This window comes from Spermophilus citellus, assembly GCF_964194105.1.
Source record: "Spermophilus citellus genome assembly, chromosome: X".
Lineage (NCBI taxonomy): Eukaryota > Metazoa > Chordata > Mammalia > Rodentia > Sciuridae > Spermophilus > Spermophilus citellus.
In genome coordinates this window covers 5,673,356-5,700,810 of record NC_138190.1, presented here as the reverse complement: position 1 = coordinate 5,700,810, position 27,455 = coordinate 5,673,356, and the positions used below count along the sequence as shown (strand labels likewise).

General features: G+C 38.5%; 1 long non-coding RNA gene across 2 annotated transcripts in view; it reads right to left on the bottom strand.

The window, feature by feature from the left end:
* Positions 1-255: 255 nt before the first annotated feature.
* LOC308639950 overlaps positions 256-27,455 on the bottom strand; it is a 176,188-nt gene continuing 148,988 nt past the window's right edge. For both annotated transcript variants that reach the window (XR_014020134.1, XR_014020135.1), the window contains 3 exons: positions 6,608-6,704; positions 2,991-3,129; positions 256-1,997 (listed from right to left, as the gene is read on the bottom strand). This is a non-coding gene — a long non-coding RNA (uncharacterized lncRNA). The remainder of the gene's footprint in view (positions 1,998-2,990; positions 3,130-6,607; positions 6,705-27,455) is intronic.

The window sequence follows — 27,455 nt, the reverse complement described above, 5'->3', positions numbered from 1 at the left end:
ATTTAACAAGATCCTGTCTCAAAATTTAAATTAAACAGAAAGATAAGGATGCCCACTTTTTAAATAGTTTGACTAATTTTTATTATATTTCATCTTTAAACATTTAAAAATTATTGTTTTCATTAGTTCATCTCAATTATACAGAATGGGGGTTTTCATTGTGACATATTCCCACATATATAGAAATACAACTTGATCAATTTTGCCCCCACCCTTCCCTCCTTCCTCCCCATTACCCCCTTCCTCTATACTATAGTCACCTTTCTACTTTTATGATATGTCTTTTTCCCCTTTATCTTCCACATATGAGGGAAAACATAAAAATATGTTTCTCTCTTGAGTCTCATTTATCTTGCTCAAAATTATGTCTCCAGTTCCATCCATTTTCCTCCAAATGACATATTTCATTCTTCTTTATGGCTGAGTAAAACACAATTATGTATATATACCACATTTTCTTTATTTATTCATCTGTTGACAAGCACCTGGGCTGGTTCCATAGCCTGGGTATTATGAATTGTGCTGCTATAAACATGGATATGCATATATTGCCAGAAGGAAGCCTACTTTCATCACTCTTATTCAATATAGTATTGAAACACTTAGCCAGAGTAATAAAGGGAGAGAAAGAAATAAAGGACATCCAAATAGGAAAGGAGGAATTCAAATTTTTCCTATTTGAAGATGACATGATTTTATTCATGGGAAAAATGCCATTGAAAAACTCTTAGGACTGATCAACAAATTAAATAAAGTGGATAGATACAAAATCAACATACCAAATTAGTAGCTTTTTTATATACCAACAACAAAATTGCTAAGAAAGAAATCAAGAAAGTCATCACATTTTAACACAGATGTGTGAATAAATGGGCAAGAAAATGTGGTATGCATACACAATGAAATATTATTCAGCCATTAAAAAATTCTGTCATTTGCAGCAACATGGATAAAACTGAATGACATTATGTTAAGTGAAATAAGTCAGACATACAAAGACAAACACTACGTTTTCTCACTCACATGTGGAAGCTAAAAAGTTGTGGAAGTAGAGAATAGAATAATAGTTACCAGAGCCTGGGCAGGAGGATGGAGAGAGGATGGTTAATGATTCAAGGGTGCACTTGGATAAGAAGAAAAATTCCTAGTATTCTCTAGCATAGCAGAACTACTATGGGTCGCCACAACTCACTTAATATTTCAAAATTGCTAGTAGGATTTTCCATGTTCCCAACACAAAGAAATGAGAAACATCTGAGGTGACAGATATGCTGATTGCCCTGATCTGATCATCACACATAATATACATGTTTTGAAATGTCACCATGCACTCCATAAATATATAAATTACTATGTGTCAATTAAAAATATTTTTAGTCTTCTTGTGGTTCTTTCACCTGGAGTGGTAGAATAAATTTTGATGAGCAATTTTTAAAATGTAAAAAGTAAATATATTTAAATAAGACAATGGTTCTGCATACAGGAATTTTCAATTGATTGCTTTTCAACCTAAATCATATTTGGTTTTACCTACTTTGTGTTTCCATTTTTTCACCCCCAAAAGAATTTGAGTAACAGAGAAGACAGGGTCAGGTGAGAAAAATAGTCCTGAGTTGGAAAATTGGAGCAGGCCTATTCAGATGGAGTTAGCTGCGTAGCTTTCAGTGGTCCAACTGTTTCTTGGAGCCTGTAGTCAGCACCCAATAAATAAGTGAATGTAGATGATGGCAAAGATGGATACCCTAAGTTTCAGTCTCCATGTCAGGCTTTGGATGAGTCCATCTTCGGGAGGCCAGGTTGAGAAGCAGCAAGAGACTCAGACAAGAACAAACGTGCAGCTGTCAACTTGGAATGATGAGCCCAATCAAAGCTTCTGACCCTGGGCCCCTAGGGAATTGGTGCAGGCAGAGAAAGGAAGGGGGTGGCCAAATCCCAGCATCTGTTATCGGTTGCCTCTTGCTCCCTTTCTGCATTCCAGACCCAGCACTCAGGACGTCCTGAAATGGAGAAGGTGGCTGTTAGGGTCATGTTTGAAACCTTCAAATGACTGACTGGGAGCAGAAGTGCCAGGGCGTGACCCTTTGACCCCAGAGTTCACAGGGCCAATGGCCTGCAGAGGCTGAAGCCTTGATCCCATCGGGAAGGCTCTCCTCATTAAGCAATGCCGCCAGATTCAGGGTCCAAAACATACAGTTGCCTGCTCCCTCCTGGGCTTCATTTCTAGGCCCTGATATACATGTATTTAAAAAAAAAATTCTAAGCCAATCAATCTTGTCTTGATGGACTTGTTTGAGCAAGGCTAACATTTGCTGATGGAGGGATGGGGATTAAATTATGCTGGCACGTAGCATCATAGGAGATGTCCCAGGAATAGAGGACAGCCCAGAGAGAAAGGTCACAGGGCTCCTGTTCCCTGCTGAATAGCCTCCAAGCAACACTGTGAGTGGACTTTGTCTTAACTGACTTCAGAGAGCTACCGGCTAGGCTGACTTTCAAAGGCAACCCATTCTTCCTGAGGGTTTTGCCCTTAAAACCAGGAAACCCTCAGGGACAGCTCTGACTAGAGGAAAATCAACACAGCTCATGACAGCTTCCAAGACACAAATGTGGCCAATTTTCCTTAATGCTGTCGGACACAGCCGTCATAAACATCTCCAAAGTGGAAGGGCCAGGCTTGGTGTTGCAGAAAAATTCCACTAGAGAGATTGAAATCATGACACCTTTACAGCTCTGGGAGGAAATGAGATGACTGAGTGTTAAAATGCCCTGGTGAATTGGGGGAAAACGAGGAAGTTGTTCATTCTTGCTAATTACAGTCTGGGTGTCAAGTTTTCATTTTCAATTTAGGCAGGATATTACAGACTTTGTTTGCTTATGTGTTTTGGGTCTAATGAAATTGCCAAGTACAATCTTCTACCTTCATGGACCCACAGGACAGGAAAGTCAGTATCTGTTGAGCACATTTTATATAAATACTTTTCCTTCCTCACCTCACTGGTTGTGGGGACAAAGCCTTCTGACACCCCTTTTCCTCGTTGTTCAGTCTTCAGCTGCTTTTTTTTTTTCTCTAGAGCAGGATTTCTCCATCTCAGAAGACATTTGGGACTGGATGTTTCTTTGTGGTGAGTCCTGTTTGGGGGCATTGCAGGATGTTTAGCAGTGTCTCTGGACTCCACCCATTTGATGCCAGTAAGGTAGGGAGGGATGTGGGGAGAGTAAACACCTCCAGCTTCTCCCTGGATGTGGAGGCTGCCAATGAGCTAATGCTCAAGAGAGCTATTTCTCACATATGTGCAATTTAGATGGAGGGATCTTTTGCTAGTAATATTTTTTAAATCATTATTAATGTAAAAAGAGAGATTGAGGTTTCCATGTATATTTTTAAAAATACTTAAAAGGAGACTACCTAAGCTCTCAAAATATTTTTGTATTGCAAAAATGGATTATTTCTAGACATTCTTGCAGCACAGGAAATACTGGTGTGTTCACCTTTTATATTAGATCTAGAGATGAGGTACTTCTGGTCACAGCCACCTCTGCTGCACTATTGCTGTGCTGTTAAAGGCAACACTATTAATAGTGTTTAAGACAATTACCATTGTTAAGAGCAGCATTGTTATTGATATGAAGCTCCACTTCCCATGGCTAATTTGAGAGAATAATTGTTTTTGTTAATCTTGGAGGCATATCCTTCCTAGAATACTGGTGGGACATTGGGGGGGTATTTTTTTAAATAATATAGTAGCCCCCAAATGCAGCTCTCTTCTCTTCTCTTCTCTCTCTCCTTCTTTCCATCTTTCCTTCTTTTCTTTCTCTCCTTCTTTCTTTTTTCTTTCTCTTTTACACAGTTCAGAAGAATCTGTAAATTGTTGCCTTTATGTGAGAAACTTTCCCTCACTAGAACCTAAACTCCCTAAGGTTAGGAATTATGCATCATTGTCAACTTTTAATATCTTGGAGGCCTAACATAGTCCCTACTTTGTTGTATGTCTTTAGTGAATGATAACTGAAAAAGAAAGTAGGGAAGGGAGGAAAAGAGGGAAGGTGAGAGGAAAAGAAACAAAGATAGGAGGGAGAGAGGGAAGAAGATAGGAAGAAAGGGGACAAAAGGAGAGGAAGGAGGGAGGGTGGACATCAATGTTACATTTGCATTTTGCACTATTCAGGTTTGTTCCAAATTCTAAAACATTTACTCAATTGAAAGTTAGCCGAAACTGCTCTCATTTGTTGCCATATAAATATTAGTAGCTTTATCATTAGAAGCTCTTCTGACATCCAGCATTTCACGCAGAACAAAAAGAATCAATGTGCTGGTTTGGGTGATCCAAAAGGCACACATGAATGAAAACTGACATCAAGAAAAAAATCATCAACAATAAGAACTCAAAAGATGCTCAGATTTTCAAGTTATACACATTTCTATTAACTTTAAATATTAGAAAAGGGAACAAAGATTTCTACTTTGGACCCATTAAAGATAAACAGAATTAGAATCACAAAAATAGGTTTAAAAGTACTTCAATCCACAATTTTGAACAAAGTCAAACATTTTTTCCTACAGGTTTTTGAAGGCAATTGTCTACTTCTTGTAACATCATTTTCGTATCTCATCAGTTTTTCAGCTCTTAAGTTTATTCCATTTTCTCTAGCAATATATATTTATTGAAGAAAATTCTGAAAAATATCAAAGAGCTTATTGGAAAAAAAACACAGCAAAATAAATGCCAATGGCATTCCAGGAATCATTTAATAAATGAAATTTTTCATTTTCATAAAACCTCATTTCTGCTACTTATTACTATATGAATCATGCTGCCTTTACATCCTAATTCAGGACCTAATTCTTTATTTGCCATTAATGAGAAGTGCTATATAGTTTTGAAGTGTGTTTAAAAGTCTTATTTTAGGACCTGAGCCAAAAGGCAAGGCTCTCCAACTCATTAACCTGCTCCATAAACTTTAAACCACTGTTTCCTACGGGAGAAAAACATACCTGGGAATAGAGTTACTATTTTAATTCTTTCCTTCTAACTATTTCAAGACTGGTTTATCCCCATTTCATCTGAATGAAAATTACTTGAGAATATTTCCTCTCTTGTGCAATAAGGGACTTAGCAATCTAATTCTGGTTAAGAAATCCGATTGCTTCTATCGGTCAGAGAACCAGAAGCTAAAGAAAAATCAAGAAGCAAACAAAATCCGCTATAATAGCTAGGGAACCCCATCGAGGTGCTGCTGATAAGAAGGACCAACAGCTTGAACTTGCTGACCCTATTAATATGAGCAGAGTTTCCTCAGCCTCCGCTACAAGGAGGAGAGAAACCATGGTCCTGGGTAGTGTTCATCCAAAACCATCACCCAGTCATTTCCTTTCTCACAAGGAAAGGGAATTGTTGGGTTTGCTTTGTATGAATTTTATTTGTTTTCCACCTCAGGATTAAGTTCTTTGGCTGGGAATTGGGGAATTCTGCTTTGACAGGCCTCAGCCTGAAAGCCATCACTTCTCCCACTTCTGTATGCGGGAGCTGGCATCAGGGCCACTCAGGAGGTAACATTCCCAGCTTCCAGAGGATTCATGGTCAGGGCTTCCTACTCTGCTCATGGACCAGGAGGGGCTGCTTTCCTAGCCTGGGGCTGGGTCCATGCCCACAATTTAATGACAGGCTGGAGCCAAGTGCCTGTGCTGAGTGGGCAAGCTGTGTGCTTGCTTGGGACTTTTCAGTCATCAAAAGCCTTGGCAGGCAGTGTTCCCAAGCTGTGTTCCTCCTTGGCCTTGAAATTCTAAGCTAAATTATCTGCACATTGTTATCAGTGGTCAGAATATTCTGCCAGCACATTAGAACACTCTAGTGTGGTCTGCTCTTGTGCAAAATCAATAGAAGACCTGGCCTCCATTTCGAGACCTTATGCCCCCAGAGCCTGGCAAGCATATGTAGATATGAATGTCAACAATCAATCATTGACAAACATCTGAAATGTAGGAAAACCTTGTTAGTCCACTATTGCTGATCCCAGATAGCATGTAATACAAAGCAACTGCTGCTCCTGTCCTCCATAGTTCTTTAATGAAAATATTAAAAATGTAAATTGGCAGATGGGATGTTTATTTTTGCAGATCCCTGGCATTTTGAATTTTTAGGACATTGCTCTAATTTTATTTTCTTCATTAATTAACACATATTATTTTCCTATATTCACCAATCAAGTTCTCCATAAGAAGTTTTGTCATTGGAGATATAATTGCAATCATGTTCTGATAAGAAACCTGCCTCATAGTATCTAAATAAATTGTTACTATCAATTAGAATGCTAAATGTGGGTTAGTAACTCCATGTTTAAAAGGAATTTTTGTCTTATCAAAAATGATAAACTGGAGCCGGGTACTGTGGTACATGTCTATAATTCCTGCAGCTTGGAAAGCTGAGGCAGGATGAGTATAAGTTGAAGGCCAGCCTCAGCAACAGTAAGGCACTAAGCAACTCAGTGAGACCCTGTCTCTAAATAAAATACAAAATAAGGCTGGGGATGTGGCTCAGTGTCCCTGAGTTCAATCCCTGGTACCCCCCCCCAAAAAAAAAAAAGATGAACTGGGTGTGGTGGCACTCACCTGTAATCCTAGAAACTCAGGAGCCAGAGGCAGGATGACTATTAGTTCAAGGCCAGCCTCAGCAATTTAGTGACACTTTGAGCAACTTAGTGAGATCCTGCCTCAAAATAAAAAATAAAAAAGGACTGGGTATATAATTCAGTGGTATCTGCCCCTGGATTCAATCCTCCATACTTAAAAGAAAAAATGTTAAATATTTATTTCAGACAGTTTTGAATATACAGAATAGCACAAAGGAAAGCAAAATAAATGCCCAAGAACACACATGCAGAGAAAACACTTCATTTATTTACTGTGAGGCTATGAAGATGTTGATCTATACAGAGATGAGAGAGGAGAAAGAGAGATAGAGAAAGAGTGTGTGAGAGAGGGAGAGTCCTACTTAATCTGCTCTTTTTACTTATTTTTTAAAACTTGATACCTCTTTTGTAGTAATATGGATCTAGAGTAGAGAATTCAGTCACTATGGCTAACATCATAATGAACTCTGTTTTTCATGAAGCAGAATTCATGATAAATTAGATGCAGCTCACATTCCAATTCCTGAAGTAAAGAGAAGCTCATTCCAAGAAGGTTTCACCTAGGAAGTGAAAACACAGGCCAAGGACAATTTGACATACTCAAATGTTGCACTGAGCAGATTGAGTCAAACTAGTGGTTCTCTACTTGGGGTGATTTTGTTCTCTAAGGGACATTTGCAAGGTCTGAAGACAATTTTGGTTGTCATAACTAGTACAAAGATGGTGCTGCTGGCGTCTAGTGGGTAGAGGCCAGGGGCACACTAAATATCCTACAATGCATAGGACAGCCCCACTCAAAGAATGGTCTGAACCCAAATGTCAATAATGCTGAAGGTGAGGAGCATTGAGTTATACTGACTGCATTGTATTCCCTGAGAATCATAATATAAGAGGTTACATGAATGCAAAGAAAATAGAAGACTGGAAGCTACCTGCCCTTCGCATGACTTGGTGGGTGGATGAAACTTCTGGCAAGGAAGCATAATGTTTCAAAGCACTGGTGTGAAGACAAAATGAGTGCAAAATAGTTTAGCAGCTGGCACATTATGAGTAAACTAATAAATGGATCACTGTTATCATTATTACCTAAATCCAGTAACTTTTGACACTTGATTTCCAAACTGTGATACATAGATGAGATTTCCTCTAGCCATGAATAAGTCAATAAATGGCTCCTGGAGAAAATGGAATCATTTCTTTAGAGTTCATTTGAGTTCTAAACAAGAGCAATGCATCATGTGGATGAAGTCTTTTTTTGGTTACCAGCATTCAGTAATCACAGTATAATCAAATAGTCTAAGAAATACTTCAAGTTACAGGTTGTTTTCCGGATGCTAAGCACCTTCTAATGACAAATGCTAAATGAATTTGTGGTAAATGTTGTAACGCTATTCTATTGAACAGTTTTCCAGCCAAGTAAATCTTTGCCTTCAGGATTCTAGACAGCTATCATCTGGCCGTCCTTCCCAGCATTAACTAATCACTGGTGAAAAATACAAATGTCATTCACAAATCATATCAAAGACGGGAACAGCTGGAATCAAATTCAAGAGACTGCATCATTTTATCATCTTGACATTAATCATTCTGCATGGATACCACAGGCAATCTGGAGCACAGAATAATTTATGTTGCAATATAAATGTTAACCATTTAGGGCTGGGATATTATTTTTCTACTGTCTTTTCTCCAACCCAGAACACCCCTAGAGACTCAAGTCTGAGTATTACATGAAAATGTTTTATGAAACATTATTTATAAAGTGGCCATGAAACCTGGAAAAACATGTCCAATGTATACAAGACTGAGCTATCTGACAATCTAGGTTAGGGGTGAGCAAACCATGGACCACAGACCAAATCTAGCCCATTGCCTCTATTTCTATGGCCTGTGAGCTCAGAATGGTTCTGTAGTTTAAAATGGTTAGAAAAAATCAAAAATAATAATATTTGTGATATGTGAAAGTTATATAAAATTCAGTTTCCAAGAACACTTTATTCTTGGAAATAAATTTATAGTAGAATGTGTGACTGTCCATCAAAACTTCTTAGGCTCCCTCCTTGGTATGGAGTTGTCACTAAGAAATGGCCACTCAGCCAAAAGACTACATTTTCCAGGCTCTCTTGCAGTGAGATATGGTCAGGTGATTAGATACAGTCAATGGAATGTGATCAGAAGAGACATACTTCACATAAAGGTCTGGCCTGTAGATCTTCTACATGGGTTATCATGTTCTCTTTCCCTTCCTGCTGGCTGTAATAAAGATGAGCCACTCTCTCCATCCCAGAACAATGTTTTATTTTTATGATGACAGAGTTTCTATCATCCTGGACCCCTGAATGATTATATGAGGGACGGAAAGATATCCTTCCAACCTTTGAACTTGCCCGCTACTATTTCATGATCAAGAAACAAACTTCTATTGTATTGTATTCAATATACATTTTGTTGCCTTTTGTTTCAGCAATAAATCCACCCAAAGCAACACAAACCTGAACCTCCAGAGGAGATAACATATTCTAGGATGATCTAGTGAGCCACACTGCTGTGGATTGAGTATTTGTGTTCCCTGCAAATTTATATGTTGAAAATGTAATCTCCAATATGATGCTACTTGGATATGGAGCGTTTGGAAGGTGATTATGTAATGAAGGTAGAGCCCTCACAGCAGGGTTAGTTCTCTTATAAAAAGAATGGGATTATACAAGGGCATGAATATCAGGAAAAGAAAAAAAAAGAGAGACAGGAAAGAGGTCACTTCCTCTCTTTTTCTGTTCTCTACCACATGAGGACACAGCAAGAAGACAACCATCTGTGAACCAGAAATAGAGCCCTCACCAGAACCTGAAAATGCTGGCAGGATTTCCCAGACTCCAACACTGTAAGAAATAAATTTCTGTTTTTAAGCCATCCAGTCTATGGTATTCTGTTATAGCAGTCCACACTGACTGAGACACACAAAAACATTTACCAGCCCTTTCCTATCTGGATAGCAAGTTAAAGTTGGAATCTCTTGTAACTTAGTTATGGAAGTGACTTCCTATAACCTTTGTCATAATGTTGGTTAGAAGCACTTCACTAGGGTAGTCCACACTAAAAAGGATGGGATTATACAAAGGCATGAATATCAGGAAGCAAGGATCATTGGGAGTCATATTAGAGACAGCCTGCCAAACTAAGTAAGATCAAGTAGTTGCAATAATGCAGTAGAAATTCCTCTCTGCCCCTTTGTGATAAGTACTTGGATTTGCATAGAGGAATCAGCAAAGCGTTACCTGAAACAAGCCATAGGTACTATAAACAACAGTATCCAAGGGAAAGAATTGGACTGCACATTTTTTAATTCAGATGAACAATATCTTCCTCAATTGCAGCTTTGAGGTTCAATGTGATCATTTCAATTCTTCTCTGTTCTTTTCCCCAAACTGCCTCATAAAACAAGCACTGTATTAAGGGTCCAATCAGAACCAAGCCACTGCTAAAATATGTCACCATCTTGAGATATATCAGTCTGTGTATTTTTCATACTCAAATGATCTAACAATTTAAAATAAGTTAGTAAAAGAATGATTATACCCTGAGAATCTTCAACTAGGGACCAAAGAGAGGAGAGGAGATCCAAAGCATTTGATACTGTTACATTGCCCATGACTCCAACAATAATTGATCTCTTTGGTTAAAAAAAATAGTTTATGGTGTTAAAAAATGCTTAACTAAGCTAAACCATGATTGGGAGATGAAATGAAGTGAGCTCTCTAAATTATTTAGAGATGCCCAGAATCCATTTTGTAACATCAATATTTATGAGGAAGAACTGAAATGAATGTGAACATGAGCTACAAACAATGAGGTGCTACTAGTTTTCAAATGTTTTCCCATGAAAGCTGGTAAGGAAACCTGATCCATGAAACAGATAAAACCAGAGCCAATTTGATTTCAACATTGGTGGATGCACAGAATTCCATTGGCCATGTATGGGCACTAATTCTGTGGAGTGGATTTGGAAACCTCTGGGCTATCAAACTGGAAGGTCCTTCTGAATTTATCTTTGTGTGCCTTTTATCTCAAGGTAAAGTTGTTCTGCCTATTCACCCTGGAGAGTCTGGCAGGCCAGTGTTTGTTAAGCCAGTATTTGCCAGAAGTTTCATTTGTAGAAAGGTATCTTGGAAGAAGATTGGCATTTTTGGACCTAAGAGTTGGTTTCCATCTGATATTCAATAAATGATAGGATCAGGGATCCCCTATTTCTTAATCACTAAGTGGGTTAAGCTGGGAGAAGGGTGAGGTATAGAAACAAAATATTTTTAGTGGAGATCCTGGAAGACACCATTCAAAATCTCTCCTGACTCTGTCTTGGAGGCACGTGTCTCCATTGTCTTAAGAGAAGCATATTTTGGAAACTAAAAGAGTAAATTAAAAACTTTAAGAAACTGTAGGAAGCTACTCTATTTACAATGGTGTGTCATAGTGGCCTCCACCAATTCATAGTGGTCCTTCTCTTTCAACTCACTGTTATTTTCAAAATACATGCATTCTGAAATTTCCGAAGACTGCGTATAATCATTTCATTTCTTTGCCCTACAAATAAACCATTTGGACAACAAATCTATAGAATCTTATAATATTTTTACTCATAACATCTTTACTTATAGCATTTTCTTTGTATTAATCATGATGACTGTGTTTCTTTTTTTTTTTATAATATTTTATTGTTGGTTGTTCAAAACATTACATAGTTCTTAATATACCATATTTCACAGATTGATTCAAGTGGGTTATGAACTCCCATTTTTACCCCGTATACAGATTGCTGTGTCACATCAGTTACATTTCCATTGATTTATAAATTGCCTTTCTAGTGACTGATGTATTCTGCTGTCTATCCCATTCTCCACTATCCCCCCTCCCCTCCCCTCCCCTCCCCTCCCCTTCTCTCTCTCCACCCCCTCTACTAAAAATCGTTTCTTCCACTTATATAATTTTTATCCTACTCCTCCTTTCCTCTTATATGTAATTGTGTACAACCCTGAGGCTCACCTTCCAATTCCATGCAATTTCCCTTAACTCTCCCTTTCCCTCCCGCCTATCATCCCTGTTTAATGTTAATCTTCTACTCCAGCTCTTCCTCTCTACCCTGTCCTTGGTTACTCCCCTTATATCAAAGAAGACATTTGGCATTATTAAATACAAGTAAGTTCCCAAAGAAAAGAACTTTCCTAGCTGAGTTTAACTGAAACATTTGTCTGCTACTTTTTTCAGTTAATGATATTGACATTTTACTATATTAGTTCATTAGAGCATGAAACTTCCTGTCTTGTTTTTGAAAAGCTATTTTAGTACTTCATATAGAAGTAACTCTATACCACAGGGACACAGTGAATGCAATGAAACGATCAACCACTCAGTGGGAAAGAAACCATTGCAAGCCCCTAATCATTATTTTAAGTGGAGCACATTTTAGACCTCTCACCTCATACAGGCAGTCCATACCTTTTACTGCAATCTCTCTAAACAAAAGTGTGGTGAAAGCAGATTTTTTTCCCATGTTTCAATTTATTTGAAAAAGTTTACTCTCCTTCTTCATAGGTCTGGGAGGCACATGTGTTAATTTTTCTAAAAGAATGTCTACTTAATACATAACTATGGCACATTTTTTTTTTTTACTGAAGATAGGACCACAACTATATTTCCTGTCCCACATGCTCTTGTCAAAGGTGGGAGCCCATTTTCCTTTATCTTGAACCTTGCTGGGCTTGTGACTGCAATGATTTCCAAGCCTGTTATTTTGGGGATGATCATTCTTGAAACCCAGACACCATGCTGTAAGGAAGCCCAAGCAGCCACAGAGAGAGGCTACATGTATTATTCTGTTCCCAGCCAAATGTGTGAGTTAAGTGGGTCTCCAGATGAATCCAGCCCCAGCTGTTGAGTCATCGCAGCTTTTGAATCTTTTAGACTTTGCAGAACAGAGACAATTCATCCTTCTGTGCTCTCCAAATCCTTGGCCCACTGAGCTGTGACCATAATAAAATGGTGGTTTTGCGGCATTAAGTTTGGGTTAGTATGTTAGATAAAACAAAAAGAGGAACATTGACTTTCATTGGGTTGTCAGTTCAGTAACACAATTGTGTGGTGCTTTCAGTATTCCAGTATCTATTGAGCACCCATGATGTCTTAGCCACCGTATAAGTACCATATAGGAAAATATAGGAGGTGGCCTCTGCATTCCAGGAATTTACAGTTTAGTCAAGAGAGACTGCTTGTAAACCAGTAAGATCAAGACTGGGTTTTAAGAAACATGATGAATTTTCAGAGCCTATCCAGAGCACAGCCCTTTCTCTTTCTTGTCTCCAGATCTACCATAAATGACAAGAGGCCTCACGCACATGAGAGTGGATACTCCAGCTCATGCATCCAGCTGCCATGTGAATGCTCTACAAATAGCCACTTCCTTAGGCAACTCTTAGGCCTGGGAGTGCACCCAGCAGCACTGTTCACCCTACCCTTAGATAGATGAGGGCCACTTGGAAGAATCCATATGGACTCAGAAGCAGACATAAGACACCTGGGCAGGGAATTCCTAGGTCTCAGGTACCAGAGGCATGATCTTGAAATGGGTTTCACATCCACTTAGCCCAACAGAATCCTGAGCATGGGGAGAAGTATGAACAAAAGAGGACTCTGGGAGCATAAGACTCAGAATAAGGACTGACCCCTGGGACTAGGGGAGATCCACAGGGGGCAGAAGTCACATTCTTAGCCACTTAGAAAGAGTATCATGGACTAGATGACACTGCCTCTGAAAAGATGTGCTGTCTGGAAGTAGGATTATTGGTATTCATGCAGATTTTGGTATTGGTATTATTCAGGATAACTGGTAGACAAATAGGTGATGAACCAAATATCTTCCTTTTACATTAGTTTTGGTACAATGCAGAAAACACAACTGCAAACACAAATCATCATCACGAGGGGCCTGACTTTGCAATTGTGAACCTGAAGTGTTCTCTGAGTTTCTTCTATCCTCAGCATATGCAACTTGTGAAGGACAACTAACCACTTTGAGTTTGGAAGAAGAGCTTATAAACCTTGTACTAGATGTGCAAATCTATAAGCAGACCTAAATACTTTAGAGGAAGGTATCATACAAAAGTAATGAACAAACACCAGTTGCTCATTGCTCAAAAGGAAATTAGCACCATCAAATCAAATCACAGCTTAGACATTATTAATGTCCTTTCAAGTTAAGAAGCAGTGTCCACACTCTGTCAAAGGTCAGCAAATGCTTTCTGTTAAAGCTCAAATAGAAATATTTTTAGCTTTGCTGGCCATTAGGTCTCGGTCACAACTACTCAATACTACAATTGTAGTGCAAAATTAGCTATGGACAATATGTAAATAAACAGGTGTGGTAGGGTTCCCATAAAACTATTTACAAATACAAGCAGAGGGCCAGATTTTCCTAAGGGCTATAGTTTACCAACTTCTGTTCTATGTGGAATAGATTAGACAAAAGAGAATGAAGGGAAGGGAGGGAGAACAGGAATAGAAAAAAAAGACAGCAGAATAAAATGACATAATTTTCCTATGTACATATATGAATACACCACAGTGAATCCCCACATCATGTACAATAATAAGACTGGGATCCTAATTAGAATAAGATATACTCCTTGTTTGTATAAATATTTCAAAATATACTCAACTATCATGTATAACTAAAAAGAACAAATACAAATTTTAAAACTGAAATAATATCTGGGATTATTTATTTCTAAGCAGGGTGAAAATTTTCAGTCATTATATTAAAAATAAAACTAAGCAGTATAATCTTGGCTAGGACATACATAATGTGCTACAAATAATCAACAATATTAATGAACACATTTGCCTTCTGTTTTCACCTGAAACAAAACATCCATCATCATTAGTTATAGCATATTATGATTCTGTTCTTCTGGAGTTAATCATAAAGTAAAAAATATAAAAGAGCAACAAAAAAGGGAAACATATTTCTAAAAATAAAAGGTTATTTCTGAGATTACTTTTCTTCAGGATGTGTTTTTTTTCATAAATATTTTTCTATCTACATAGTAAGAACTTGAGACTATGAGCATTATATATATATTTCATTATATATAATTATATATAATATATCTATATATCATATATGTATATTTGTATATGTATGTATGTATATATATATATATATATATGAATGATGTAATTTCTGGTCATTGAACCCTGGGTCTAGCACATGCTAGACAAATGCTATACCCCTGAGTAACATTTCCAGCCCAAGCATCATTGCTTTATTCAGCTTTTTTGCTGCTATGACTAAAAAATCTGACCAGAACAACTGTAAAGGAAGAAAGGTTTATTTAGGGACTCATGGTTTCAGAGATCTTAGTCCACAGAAGGCCAGCTCCATTACTCAGGCTTGAGGTGAGGCAGAAATCATGGCCGAAGAGTGTAGCAGAAGGAAGCAGCTCATATGGTAATCAGAAAGCAGAAAGACTCTACTCTCCAGATACAAAATATATACCCCATAGCCCCCAATGAACCACTTCCTCCAGCCACACTGCACCTGCCTCCAGTTACCACTCATTTAATCCCGTCAGTGATTAATTCACTGATTAGGATAAGGCTATAAGACAAACAGTTCTCCTCCAAACCTTCTTGCATTGTCTCACATGTGATTTTTGGGGCACACCTCACATCCAAACTGTAACAATCATGCATTTTTTAAAAATTAAAAACATTTATGTGGAAGTCACAAACCTCAAAAAGGTCACAATCCACAAGTGAAATAAAATAAGAATAAAAACCATAATATAAGACAGAGCAAGACAAGCAATCATAGAACTACATCTTCTCATGACGGGATGAGCCCTTAAAATCCACCTGATCCACCTCAGTTCTTGTGCTTGGATTGCTTTATTACATCCCTGAAAGGGGGAGCTCTTGATTCATTGCAGACACACTAACTTCCAGGGACCCTGCTTATTCAGGGAAATGCAGTTCTTGGCAGGGAAATAATGTTGCAAGAGAAGATGGGCTCGGGACAGCGGTGACAAAGGAGTTACATTGTATTCATGACCAAGCCCTGGTATGCCGGCTGTGGGTGAAGGAAAGCAAAACAAGTTCCAGATTCCACCACATTCTCAGTTCTGCTCAGAGCTGGTCCAAAAACTTTCAGGAAAGAACAAGACTAGGCAAGTAAGGCAAGGTTGGCAACAGGTGACAGTGATTTGTTGTTCTTGCTACTTTTGGGCTACTAAATTTAGTTGATTCTTAAGACCCCTTGTGTGGTCATTGAATCCACTTTGAAGGATTAGCAGTTTGCCCAAGGAAGATTTCTATTTAGTGTGGCTCTTAAAATCTTTAAAATGGGGAAAAATCCTGAGCTTAACTTAATCTATGAAAAGACAAGACAAGGAAGCAATTGTATTTCAAACCACTTAAGGTTTAAAATTTGCTCTGTCAATAGCACATTCTACCCTCTCAATTCTCATTTTAATAGTGCTATTTTAATTTTTTTAGTTGTATTTGGACACAATACCTTTAATTTATTTATTTTTATGTGGTGCTGAGGATCAAACCCAGCACCTCGCACATGATAGGTGAGCACTCTACTGTTGAGCCACAATCCCAGCCCCAATAGTGCTATTTTTGACTATGTGATTTTGAGCTACTTTTTGGGTGGGGGACCAGGGGTGAAACCTCAGGATCACTTAACCACTGAGTTCCTTTTTTATGTTTTATTTTTGAGACTGGGTCTCAGTAAGTTCTTAGGGCCTTGCTAAATTGTGGAGGTTGGCCTCAAACTTGCAATTATCTTGCCTCAGCCTCCTAAATCACTGGGATTACAGGTGTGCACCACCACATTAGGCTTGAGCTAGTTATTTAATTTCTCTATGCTTTAATCTCCTCATCTTAAAAAACTGGGGGGGGGAAGCAATTGTTACTCACCTCATAGGGTTTCTGGAAGGATTAATTAGATCATGCCTATAATATGTTATTGTGAGCAGTTATTACTTTTATTACCCACACTTCAGTTACCCCTCTCCAGTGTATCTACCCCAAATTTACATGGTACACTGTATTAGCAATTTATGGCTTACATGACAAACTACCACAAACTTAGCAACATAACCAACATACATTTTGCACAGTTTCTTTGAGTTAAGAATTTGAACATGGCATAGCTGTATTCCCTACTGCATGGTCTGTCATAGGTCTGCAATCAAGTAACCAGCCAAGACTGGGATCTCATCTGAAATTTTGATGGGTCTGCTTCCAAGTTCACCTAGGTGGCTATTGCCAGGATTCAGTTCCCTGAGGGTGTTTGGACTGAAGTTCTCCATTCCTCAATGACTATTGGCTGTAGGCCATGCTCAGTTCTTAGCCTTATGGGTCCCTTCAACATGGCAGCTTGTTTCATCCAAGTGTGCCAGCCAGGAAGGGAATAGTGAGAGTCTGCCAGCAATAAGTCATCTTATGTAACCCAATTTTGGAAATGATATCCCATCACCTTTACCGTATTCTGTTGGTTAGAAGTAAGTCACTAGATCCAACCTACACTCACAGGGAGGGGATTACTCAAAGGCATAAATACCAGGAAACATGGATCATTGGGGGCCATCTTAGAAATTGCTCACTACAATGACCATGCCTCCTTCATTCTTGGCCCATAAGCTTTGGGTAAGTTTCACTTCCTTGATTCAGAAGTGAGGCATGTGATTAGGCCCCAGCCAATCAGAATACCACCTTCCCTAAGCTTTGTGATTGGTGATTAGTTCTAGGATATGCATGTCACCCATTCAGCATCAATAAGATTTTGAAAAGGCACCTCTTTTCTTCCCCCTGGACTTGAACCTAAGAGGATGCAAAGTCTAGACCTACTGCCACCGTATTGTTATCACATGAAGTTTGAGATGGAACCAACACAAAGTAGGTTGAGCCAAGAGATAGCAGGTGAGAAAAAGGAAGAGCCAAATGATGGCCAGAGAGCTAAATAACACAATATGGTTGGAAACATTCATTTCATGTTGATGAGGCCAAAGGATTTATCTACAATTGTGCACCTTTCCATCCTCTGCCCTTTTTAAAAGTTGAACTAAACACAAAGGCCCTTTAATTTTCATGAAGAAAAGCACCAAATCCCATGCTTAACAAATAAAAAAGTAGTGCATATTACTTGGCCAAAGTAGACACAGCCTAAGATACTTGAATTTCTAAAAATAAAGTTACATACAATCCTCTGAGGTGTTTGCTGGTTGATATTTAGAACTGAGGATTTAAACATAATCAGCATCCATGAAATGCAATCTCTCCCCCTTTTTTCTTAGTGCTTTTTTGACAAAAAGTGTTTCATAGACTGAACTCTCTAATGAGGGAATATTTATATGACATACCAAAGCAGATGTGAGTCTCATTTTATGAAATTCAAACCCAGATGGTCTTTTCTTTCCATTGTCTTATGTAATTTATATGAAAGCAGAACATGAAAAAAATTCAAATGTAATTTCTTTTCCACCATTTATGCTTAATGGCCCTGTAATCACTTTCATGGCCTCAGTTTCTCTGCTGAGTCTCCAGAGGGTCTATGGATTAGTTAATGTCACAGAGGTGCTTTACAGCAATTGGAAATGCCCAGAAAGAGTGGAAATGTCTGTTATCATGAAACATGCATTTCCAATTTAGGGTACTCTACCATGTGTCCTCTGTAGAGTCCAAAATGCTCTTCTAATTTGAATCAGCCCAGAGGGTATAAACTAAAAGAAAGACTCATAGATGGAAAAATAAAATAAAATAAAAAGACTGACCCCAAACTCAACTTCTCTAAATGAGTTTTCTTGGGGAACATTCTATTTTGTTTGGACATCTATGGGGAAATGGAAAAGAGGATTGAGGGATGAAAGAGAAGAGAATACAAAAGGGCTCTGAGAGGTGTCTAGGAATTTTTTTTTTTTTTTTGCTTTAGGATTGCTGGAATATGACAGAGAGAAGGTTTAATTTTTCCACTTGGCTTAGTGACAGTTTCTGCCACCTTCCCAGACATTACCTTGACAACCAGTTCATGCTACATTCTTAAGAATTCGTTAGTAGGCTTAGAACAGAATAATAACACCCATTTAGTTATCCTCTATTTAAAATTGTATTTGTAAATGTTGGCTTCAAACACTCCAAAGGGCATTTGGAGCTCCATGGATTGCATTAAATCTTTCTACATAATGTAGTATATTTCCCAGCACCTCATAAATTGCATAGTATTCATATATTCAAGTATAGAGATACCTGGGATTCCCTTTGAAATTAAAAATGATTTTCTACTCATTTCTCCTTGAATTCAATTCCCCACATTCCCAAAATGGCTACGTGATGAAATGAGCAAGGGAGAGCTGAACGTGGGAGTGATTTCCTCCACCAGTGACCAGATATCTAGAGAACTTGAAGGATAAGAAAGTCAATCATTTGGAGTCATAATGACTATAGGTGGGTGCAAATAGGGAGGTCTTGCAAGCCAAAAAAAAAATTGCATCAGGGCTCTGGAAACCTCGGGTCTGGAAATTTCCAAAAGTCAAGTTGAATTGACATTTGGATGTGTTCCTGAGCACAGAATTCTCAGCGTATTTAACTCAAGGCACTTAGTGCTTTGTATTTTCCTCTTTGTGCTTCTAAAACTAAATGCAAAAAAAAAATGCTTTTCCACATTCAGAGGCAGCAGCCAAGAGGCAACAAGAGAGTTAAAAAAATTTACACACCATTAAACTTCAAGTCCCTCATAGCACTGTGAGCTTTTATGACAGATGCTGAAAATATGTGCAGCCCGAATAGTGCTGGAGGATTGGGTCAAGTCCTCCGTCATTTCACTCTTTTTTGAGTTTATTTTTTCAGGAGACGGACCTTAAAATGTCTTGTATTTCCCGTTCGCCAAGTCTGTCCTTCCGACAGCACCTTCGTTCCCCTGACAGCATCCTGTCAGCAAATATAAGTCAATAGAAGCCATTTCTTCCCAGCAGGTCCTGTGACTCCATCTATATCTAAGCACCATCAAGGCTGTGTTCACTTTTCTCAGCTTAGAGTCATTACCATTAGACTTGACTGAACATGGAATCCCAAGGAAAATTTATGTGGACAAGGATTAATCTCTGCTATCAAAATTGTTGCATATACTCAGTGTGCAATTGCTTTCCCTATGGGTTCACAGAGGAATAGGCCCAGGTCTCTGGGGAACCATGAAAGGAAATGAAAATCACACCATGAATCAGCAGTCACTGGGTGAACTTTTGTGCTTTGTAAACTTTGGGGAATTAGAAGCACAATCTTCGTGCCCTTGATGAGCTGTCCATTCAGTAGTTTAGAAGTTCCTGCCCAATCAGGATTTAGCTCTATGCAACCAATATTTCACTTTTTATATGTAGTTAGCTGCCACTGCATGCTGCAGTTGCCAAGTGGATGTCCTGAAGTTGCCCCAGTGACCACTATGTCCACCAGACGACCATGAGAGGGAATCTTCCCTCTTCTCCCAATTGAAGAAGCAACAAGGGCATTTGGCGGTCGGATGATTTATATCTCATAGGCAGCTTCACATATTTTTAGAGTTATATCAGTGACTAAAACCACACAGTAAATACCTCCAGATTCAGAGTACTCTTAATTTAAAAAAAAAAAAACACAAACCTTCAAATCTAAGAAATGTTTTCATGATTTCCATAAGACACAATTGATTTTAATAACTAAATTACCCCCAAAGAGAGTCCTAATGAGTACCACAGATCCCCCTAAATAGAAAGAATATCATTCTGCATTTTAAGAGCTTGTGAACATAAAGGTATATTATTTAATCATTTTTCATGTTAATCATTTTCCTCCTACGTTTCAGCAGTCTTCCATTTCCATAGCAAATGCATTTTGGTAGTGAAACCATATTTTCTCTGTTAAGAAATTTTGCTTTAAACAAAGCCTCACCCATAAAAGAAAAGATAAGCATCTAATTGGAGAACCTTGGGAGTTTCAAGTTAGAATTTTGATGGTGCGGCTTACTGCCTGCTTTGGCTGAGAATGTCTGGATGTCTGCACACAAGAGCAGACTCCTCTCTGCTTAACTTTAATCTCTGCTATAAAAAAAAAAATTGTATTGTTGGCCCTTGAAAAGCTTCTATTGTCAAAAGGGAATATAATAACCTCTCCTGCTTATTGGCCAGGTGTCCCGCAGTAACAACCCATGGTGATGGAGTGGCGCGTTGTCTCTACAGCTATGCCTTGGTGATATTGCTGGGTTGCAGTCAAGATGCTAATGACCCTGGGTTAGAGCATGGCTGGGCCAAACACACCATCTCACACAATGAAGCTGGGCTAGTGGGTAACTGCTGGGAAACTTGGGAAATACAATAAGCTTGATCTCTCATGTGGGAAAATCCATGGTGTTTAATAGCTTCATAAAGTGGCATGCTTTTGTCTCTGTATATAAAGTCCCCAGTAAATTCTTACATTACCGCCATTATAAAATGCAGCAACGGAAACGTTGAGCTGTGCTATTTGATCCCTGGTGGCAAAGGTTAGGAAGAACCAAAATTCATAATGACTTCCAAGAAAATACTATTAGAGTGTAATTTAAGAAGGCTTTGCGGCCATAATTTTCAGTGTGATGCAGAACGTGATTTCGTGACATCCACACCCCCATCAAAATGGTAACGCTTCACCAGGAAAATTGACAAGAATAAAAAAGATGAAAGGTCAGTAGGGAAATGAAGAGTATAATCATTTGCGCCAATTGGCTCCGCTGCACAATTTCAAGAAAGGAGACCACATGTTGTTAGATATGATTCTCTGATAATGCAGAAGATTTCATTCTCCACTCTGAAAGGATACTGCTTTCTTTGTAACTGTAATTTCCATGTGTACCTTGAAGCCTGTGATTTGAGGCTGATACCAGCATTTCCATTTCATCATCATGGCTATTGCTCACATGTGGTTGGTACTTATCTTGATTTGGAGCTCTGCTAGTGACTTATATGAAAGTTATAATCAGGATTTTTCCCAGGTACAGTCCCCAACCCATGGGCATGTATTATTTCACTGGATGGTGGTGATAATCAGTGAGGAATTCAGCACAAAGTCTCATAAGGATGCTGTTATGATAAAACTAATAGGGAAAATCTCTGATATCCACTAATTGGGGCAGTGGGTGTTATGGTTATCTAACTACCCAGCTTAAGATAGGATTAGCCTAAGTAGATTCATTTTCTGCTATATAAAATAGTACATACTTAATATTGAATAAAAATATGCAATAGATTTCATAAGTTTAAAAAACACATTATATTTGAGAGGCTAGAACAGAGGTTGACCAACTTCATCTATAAAGAACCAGCTAGTCCTTTGTGGGCCATACAATTTCTATCTCAATTATTCAACTCAGCCACTATAGCCCAAAAGCTGCTGCAGATAAAACATAATCAAATGGTATGGCTATATTTCAAGAAAACTTTTTAAAAATAAATAGGTCACATGATAAATCAGCCTGAGTTGTCTATGGTTTACCAACTCCTGGTTTAAAACAGCCCTGTCTGTGACAAATATGATGTGAGACACATAGTTAAAACTAAATTTCCTAGTGGCCAATTAAAAAAAACATTAAAAAGAAACAGATAAAATTCATTTTAATAATGTTTTATTTAATCCAATTTATCAAAAATATTACCAATTGAATACATAAGCAATACAGAAATTATTAATCTCTTTATACCATGTCTTTGGAATCTGGTGTGTAGTTTTTTTGTTGTTGGTTTTTGTTTGTTGGTTGTTTTTTTGGTACTAGAGGATTGAATCCAGGGTCTTTGCATGCAAGGCAAACACCATACCACTGAGCTACATCCTCAGCCCCTCTCCCGCCCCAGTATATATTATACAATTACAGCACAACTTAGTGGTGATTAATCACATTTGAAGGGCTCAACAATGGTCACAAGGCTAATGCCTACTGTTTTGCACTGTGCAGATTTAGATGCTTTGCCACAGTCGTAAATAGTTCCCTAAAATTAAGACTTTGTCTTCCACTTTGCTGATTGATGAAGTTAGAATTACTGGTGTGAGGTGCTGAGTGGACTCCTTCTCCAAAACTGAAAATCAGGACTCATTGTAAGGAAAATCATGAGGTAGTTACCAACTGTTGGCAGCTACCTACTCCCCTGGGGAACATGCCAAGAGGGGCCTTGTCAGTAGAATGAGCATCCCAACTCTTATTCCAGAAGATGCCAAAGAGGCCTTTATGATAGATATTGGAAGCTGAAGTCAAAAAGTGCTTACAGAAATTTTTGATATTTATGTGAAAAAATGGAACTAGACCCATACCTTTCACCTGTTACAAAAATCAAACTGAATTAAAGACAGAAATGATTAAAGACCTGAAATGATGACACTACAATAGGAATACATAGGAGAAATGCTTTGGGACATTGGAACAGGCAATGGATAACACCCTGAAAGCATAAGAAACAAAAGCAAAAATAGACAAATGAGATTACATGAAACAAAAAAAGTTTCTGCACAATGAAGCAAACAATCATCAAAGTGAAGAGACAACCTATCGAATGGGAGAAAGTATTTGCCAACTATACTTCTGATAAGGGATTAATATTCAGAATATACAAGGAACTCCAAAAACTCAATAGCAAAAACAAATAGCTTTATTAAAAATGGGCAATAGACCTAAACAGACATTTCTCAAAAGAAGACACAAATGCAGCTAACAGGTACATGAAAAAATGTTCAACATCACTAATGATCAAGGAAATGTAAATCAAAACTACAATGAGATACCACTTCACCCCAGTAAGAATGGCTGGGATAAAAAAAAAAACAAACTAAAGGTAACAGGCACTCAATAGGTATGGGAAATTGGAGGCCTGCAATAATTATAAAGGCCTGAGAAATCTAAACCATTATAAAGAAAATTTTCTATATAAATGAAAGTTATGGCATTAAAGATGAAATGATTTGAGATTGCATTACAGTTTAGGAAAAGAGAAAAGCAGCCACTGATACTTTGGAGCTGGTGGGCACCCACAGCTGGGTCTGGGTGTTTTCCTGTTGAACAAGAGCAATTTCACCAAGCATCAACTTTAAAGGCCACTCTGCGGCTGTGATGGAATAAGACAAAACCCAGACTCCTCCATACAGACAAAACACACTGTCCAAGTCACGAAATACAAAATACCCCCTCTCCTGGTTAATATAAGTGACAACTGCTCCTTTCAGCTTCAGCCTTGTTCTCATCTTTCCTCCTAGGTAAGACTTCCTGAGATACCAGATCACAGAATTGCTCCTGCTCCTTGAGATCATTTGATTTAGAACAAGTCCCACTCCTTTACACCTTCCCCAAAGACATTTATGTAACTTCAGATATTATCATAAGTATGTCAGACACCCCTAAGACCACTCCCAAATTTGGTGATTTACTAGAAAAGTTCATAAGACTCAGCATATAGTGATTGTCACAGTAAAAAGATATATCAAAACCAGCAAAGGTAAAAGGTATGTGGGCAAAGTTCAGAAAAAAACAGGCCTAAGCTTCCAGAGTCTTCTCCCAGTGGAGTTACACAGAATATGCTTAATTTCTCCAGCACTGAGTTATGATAACAGTGTGCAATATTGTCATCAGGCATGCTCCTTAGAGATGTAGCACCCAATGTTTTACTGGGGGCCAGTCATATAGCCAGCTTCTGCCTAGCAACAGGCCAAATTTCAGACTCTCAGAAGGAAAGCAGGTGCTCCACATAAACCACATTATTTGCACAGTTTAAGCACAAGGAGCTATTCTTATCAGTTAGGGAATGGTGGGACTATTCCCAGAATGCAAGTTCTCTGATAGAGGCCAAAGGCTAACCTTGTAGCAGGCTTTTGAAAGAATAGCAGTCTCCAATTTGCTATAGTAGCTCTTTTCTATACAGGAAGTCTTTTCTAGCACCCTCATCCTGAGACACTCCACGACTCCACAAAGTGTGTATTCCTTGCTGCAAGGACTAAGAAATCCAACTTCTTCAGCAAAAGTAGGTTCTTAAGGGTCTTTGGCTAGAGGGCATTTGCCCTGTCCAGCGTCAGTAGGCAGGGAGCTCTACCAGGAAAATCCAGACATCATCTCGATCTGTCCTTTAGTACCCTTAGAAGCCCCTTCAGGAGCTGGACAATAAATCTGACCAGTCAGCAAAGACCACAGGCGGCAGGCAGTACAATGTCAAGAAGTAAAGCAAGATGAGGCCACCCTGTGGCTGTGAATATGTATCACAAGCTCTCACACAATGTATACATTCACCAAGAACCTACTGTGGATAGGATACTGCCCAGTCTGGGGTGGGGTAGGGGTGAAGGTCTTACGTTTTTTTCCCCTGCAGTGAGGGAAATAAGGTATTGGTTTTACAATCAGATAAATAATAATGGATTTAAATAGTTATGATATACTAGATTCACATGGCAATGACTAAAATATCTAGTTGAGTAAGGGAGCTTGGGAAGCTAGGTAACTGAGTTGTGTGATGACCTTGGCCCTCACGGCTACTTCCTGAGGTAGTCATTCTTTCTGGATAACTGGGTGTCCAGAAGGAGAATTCACTTACCCCAGGCCACACAGTGGGTGGGAGAGCTGGAATTTGATCCTGGAGTCATTTGACTAAAATTCCCATGCTTTGGGAATTTTCATCAGTCCTTAAGTTATGTGGCTCCTGCCATGCCACATCAGAGAGGAAGTGAGTGATGAGAGTCAGGGAATAAAGGGAGAAAACACCAGATATTTGGGGAGGAATGTCCCAGGCAAGGTGCTTGGTTTCAAACAACTGAAACACAACACTGGGGGAACTTAAAGAGAAGTGGAATTTATTTAGAATTTGCAAGTGTAGCTGATAGACTCTGTGGGAAAGTTATAGAAATAGGCCTAGGGGTGGTAGGCAGCAAGGGGGTGCTGGGTCACTGAGAGCAAAGCCTGGTATTTCCACCCCATTTATCTGATTTTCTTTAACCCTCTTCATAAGCACAGAGCAGAGCTCTGAGGGCTCTGAGGGCCATGGAGCAATGGAGCGCAGCCACTGCCCTCAAGGGCATTGCAAACTAACAAGGGAGCAGTAATCCTGTAAGAACAATAATAAAAGCAGTAGTCATGTAACTGTGCTCATAAAATGCTAATGGAAGTAACAAGAAAGGAGCAATTAGTCCCACAAGAGGGCCACAGGAGAGCTTTATGGAAGTGTCCATATTGCCTGAGAAATGTTCTATTTCCTCACCTTTTGGTGTTTCAATTCCCAAACCAGATTGGAAGTTACTCAAGCATTGGGAGTGCAATTTCTAATCACTTCACAGAAACGAACCCTTAGTGTGGTATGGGAATGTGTGTTGGTGTCCAGGGCAGACATCTTTAGTTTGATGATAGCCTGCCGGGATTCCCTAAGCAAGGGTGTCTCAATCTTCTATCCAATGGAGTTATGGAAGTCAACTATATTTGACACAACATATAAAGTTTATTCTTCATTGCTAGCTTAGGCACATTATGGAAAGAATAAAAGATTCCTGCCTTTGCTTACTGACATTTCATTCATTTTACTTAATGCAGTACCCATATTAGTAAAATACAAGTCTTTATTTGAGTGAATTATTTTCATTGATGATAGTAGTGTCCTTCAGAAGTTTAACTGAATTTGGTGGAATTATTTGAACTATGTCAAGAAAACTAGGGGCTTTGGAGTATAGTCTGTAAGATGATTTAGTTAATCCATTTAATTATTTAAATCATCATGTTTCTGTTTTAAAATTCTTTCACTTTTAATTGTATGAAAAGTTCCCCTTGAAACTCAGATTCTTAATGCTATTTCATAAAGTATTATTTTAACTTTTTGCAACAGTTGATGAGAAGTGTTATTCACAATAGAGAACACTTGTCCTTCCCAAGTAGGAGGGAGGTTAGAATCCCTTGGGGAGCTTTTCTTACATATGTCCAGAGGAAATTCTGATTCCTCTATTTTCAGTGAAGACCCTTGCCAGAGATCCTTGTTGATTTAATGGGCAGGGGAGTGTTGACATCCTCCAAAGAAAAATAGGAATCTCTGGTTTAGAGAAAGAGGTTAACTTGCAGCTCGGACCAAGTTTTTTAGTTCGTATACCTTGTGGGCATGCCTGCCCCAAGCTCCAAGTCTTGATCTTGGTATCAGGGTGTCAGGTGATAAGAACATCATTTCACCCCAGTAGTACTGATGACATGAAAGCAAAATTCTTACCATTTTAATAGTCAATCTCCATATATCCATCCCCCTCCATTCTTGAAAAATCATCCTATTTCTGCCACCATAAATAAAATCCCAGCTTATATAAATTTTTTGAATTAGAGTTGAAGGAACCCCTAGCCTGCTCATTTACAAGCCATCTCTGTGGATTTGCCAGTCTTCCCTATTTTTTATTTTTAATGGTTTTCCCTTCAGAGATTTACATTTCGTAATCTTGTCCAGAATGCCAGATGAATACCTTCCTGTCCTGAAGCCTTTTTGCCTCAATTTTAACAGCTGATTCTAACAGTTGACTCTTTTTTTTTTTTATCATTGCTTCTTTTTAGTTATACATGATGAAACTGCCCATCTGTGAGGCTTTAAACTAGTGGTAAATGATAATGTAAAATAAACTATTTCCTACTGTTTCAAATGCTCTAAAATTCTAAATACTCTCAAATTATCAAAATGGATCCCATTAATATGGTATCAGTGTTAGATCCTAAATTTTTGTATGTTTTGTGTTTTTTCAACAGACTATATTTTTTTTCCTTTTCTAAAAATTATTTGTTTTAA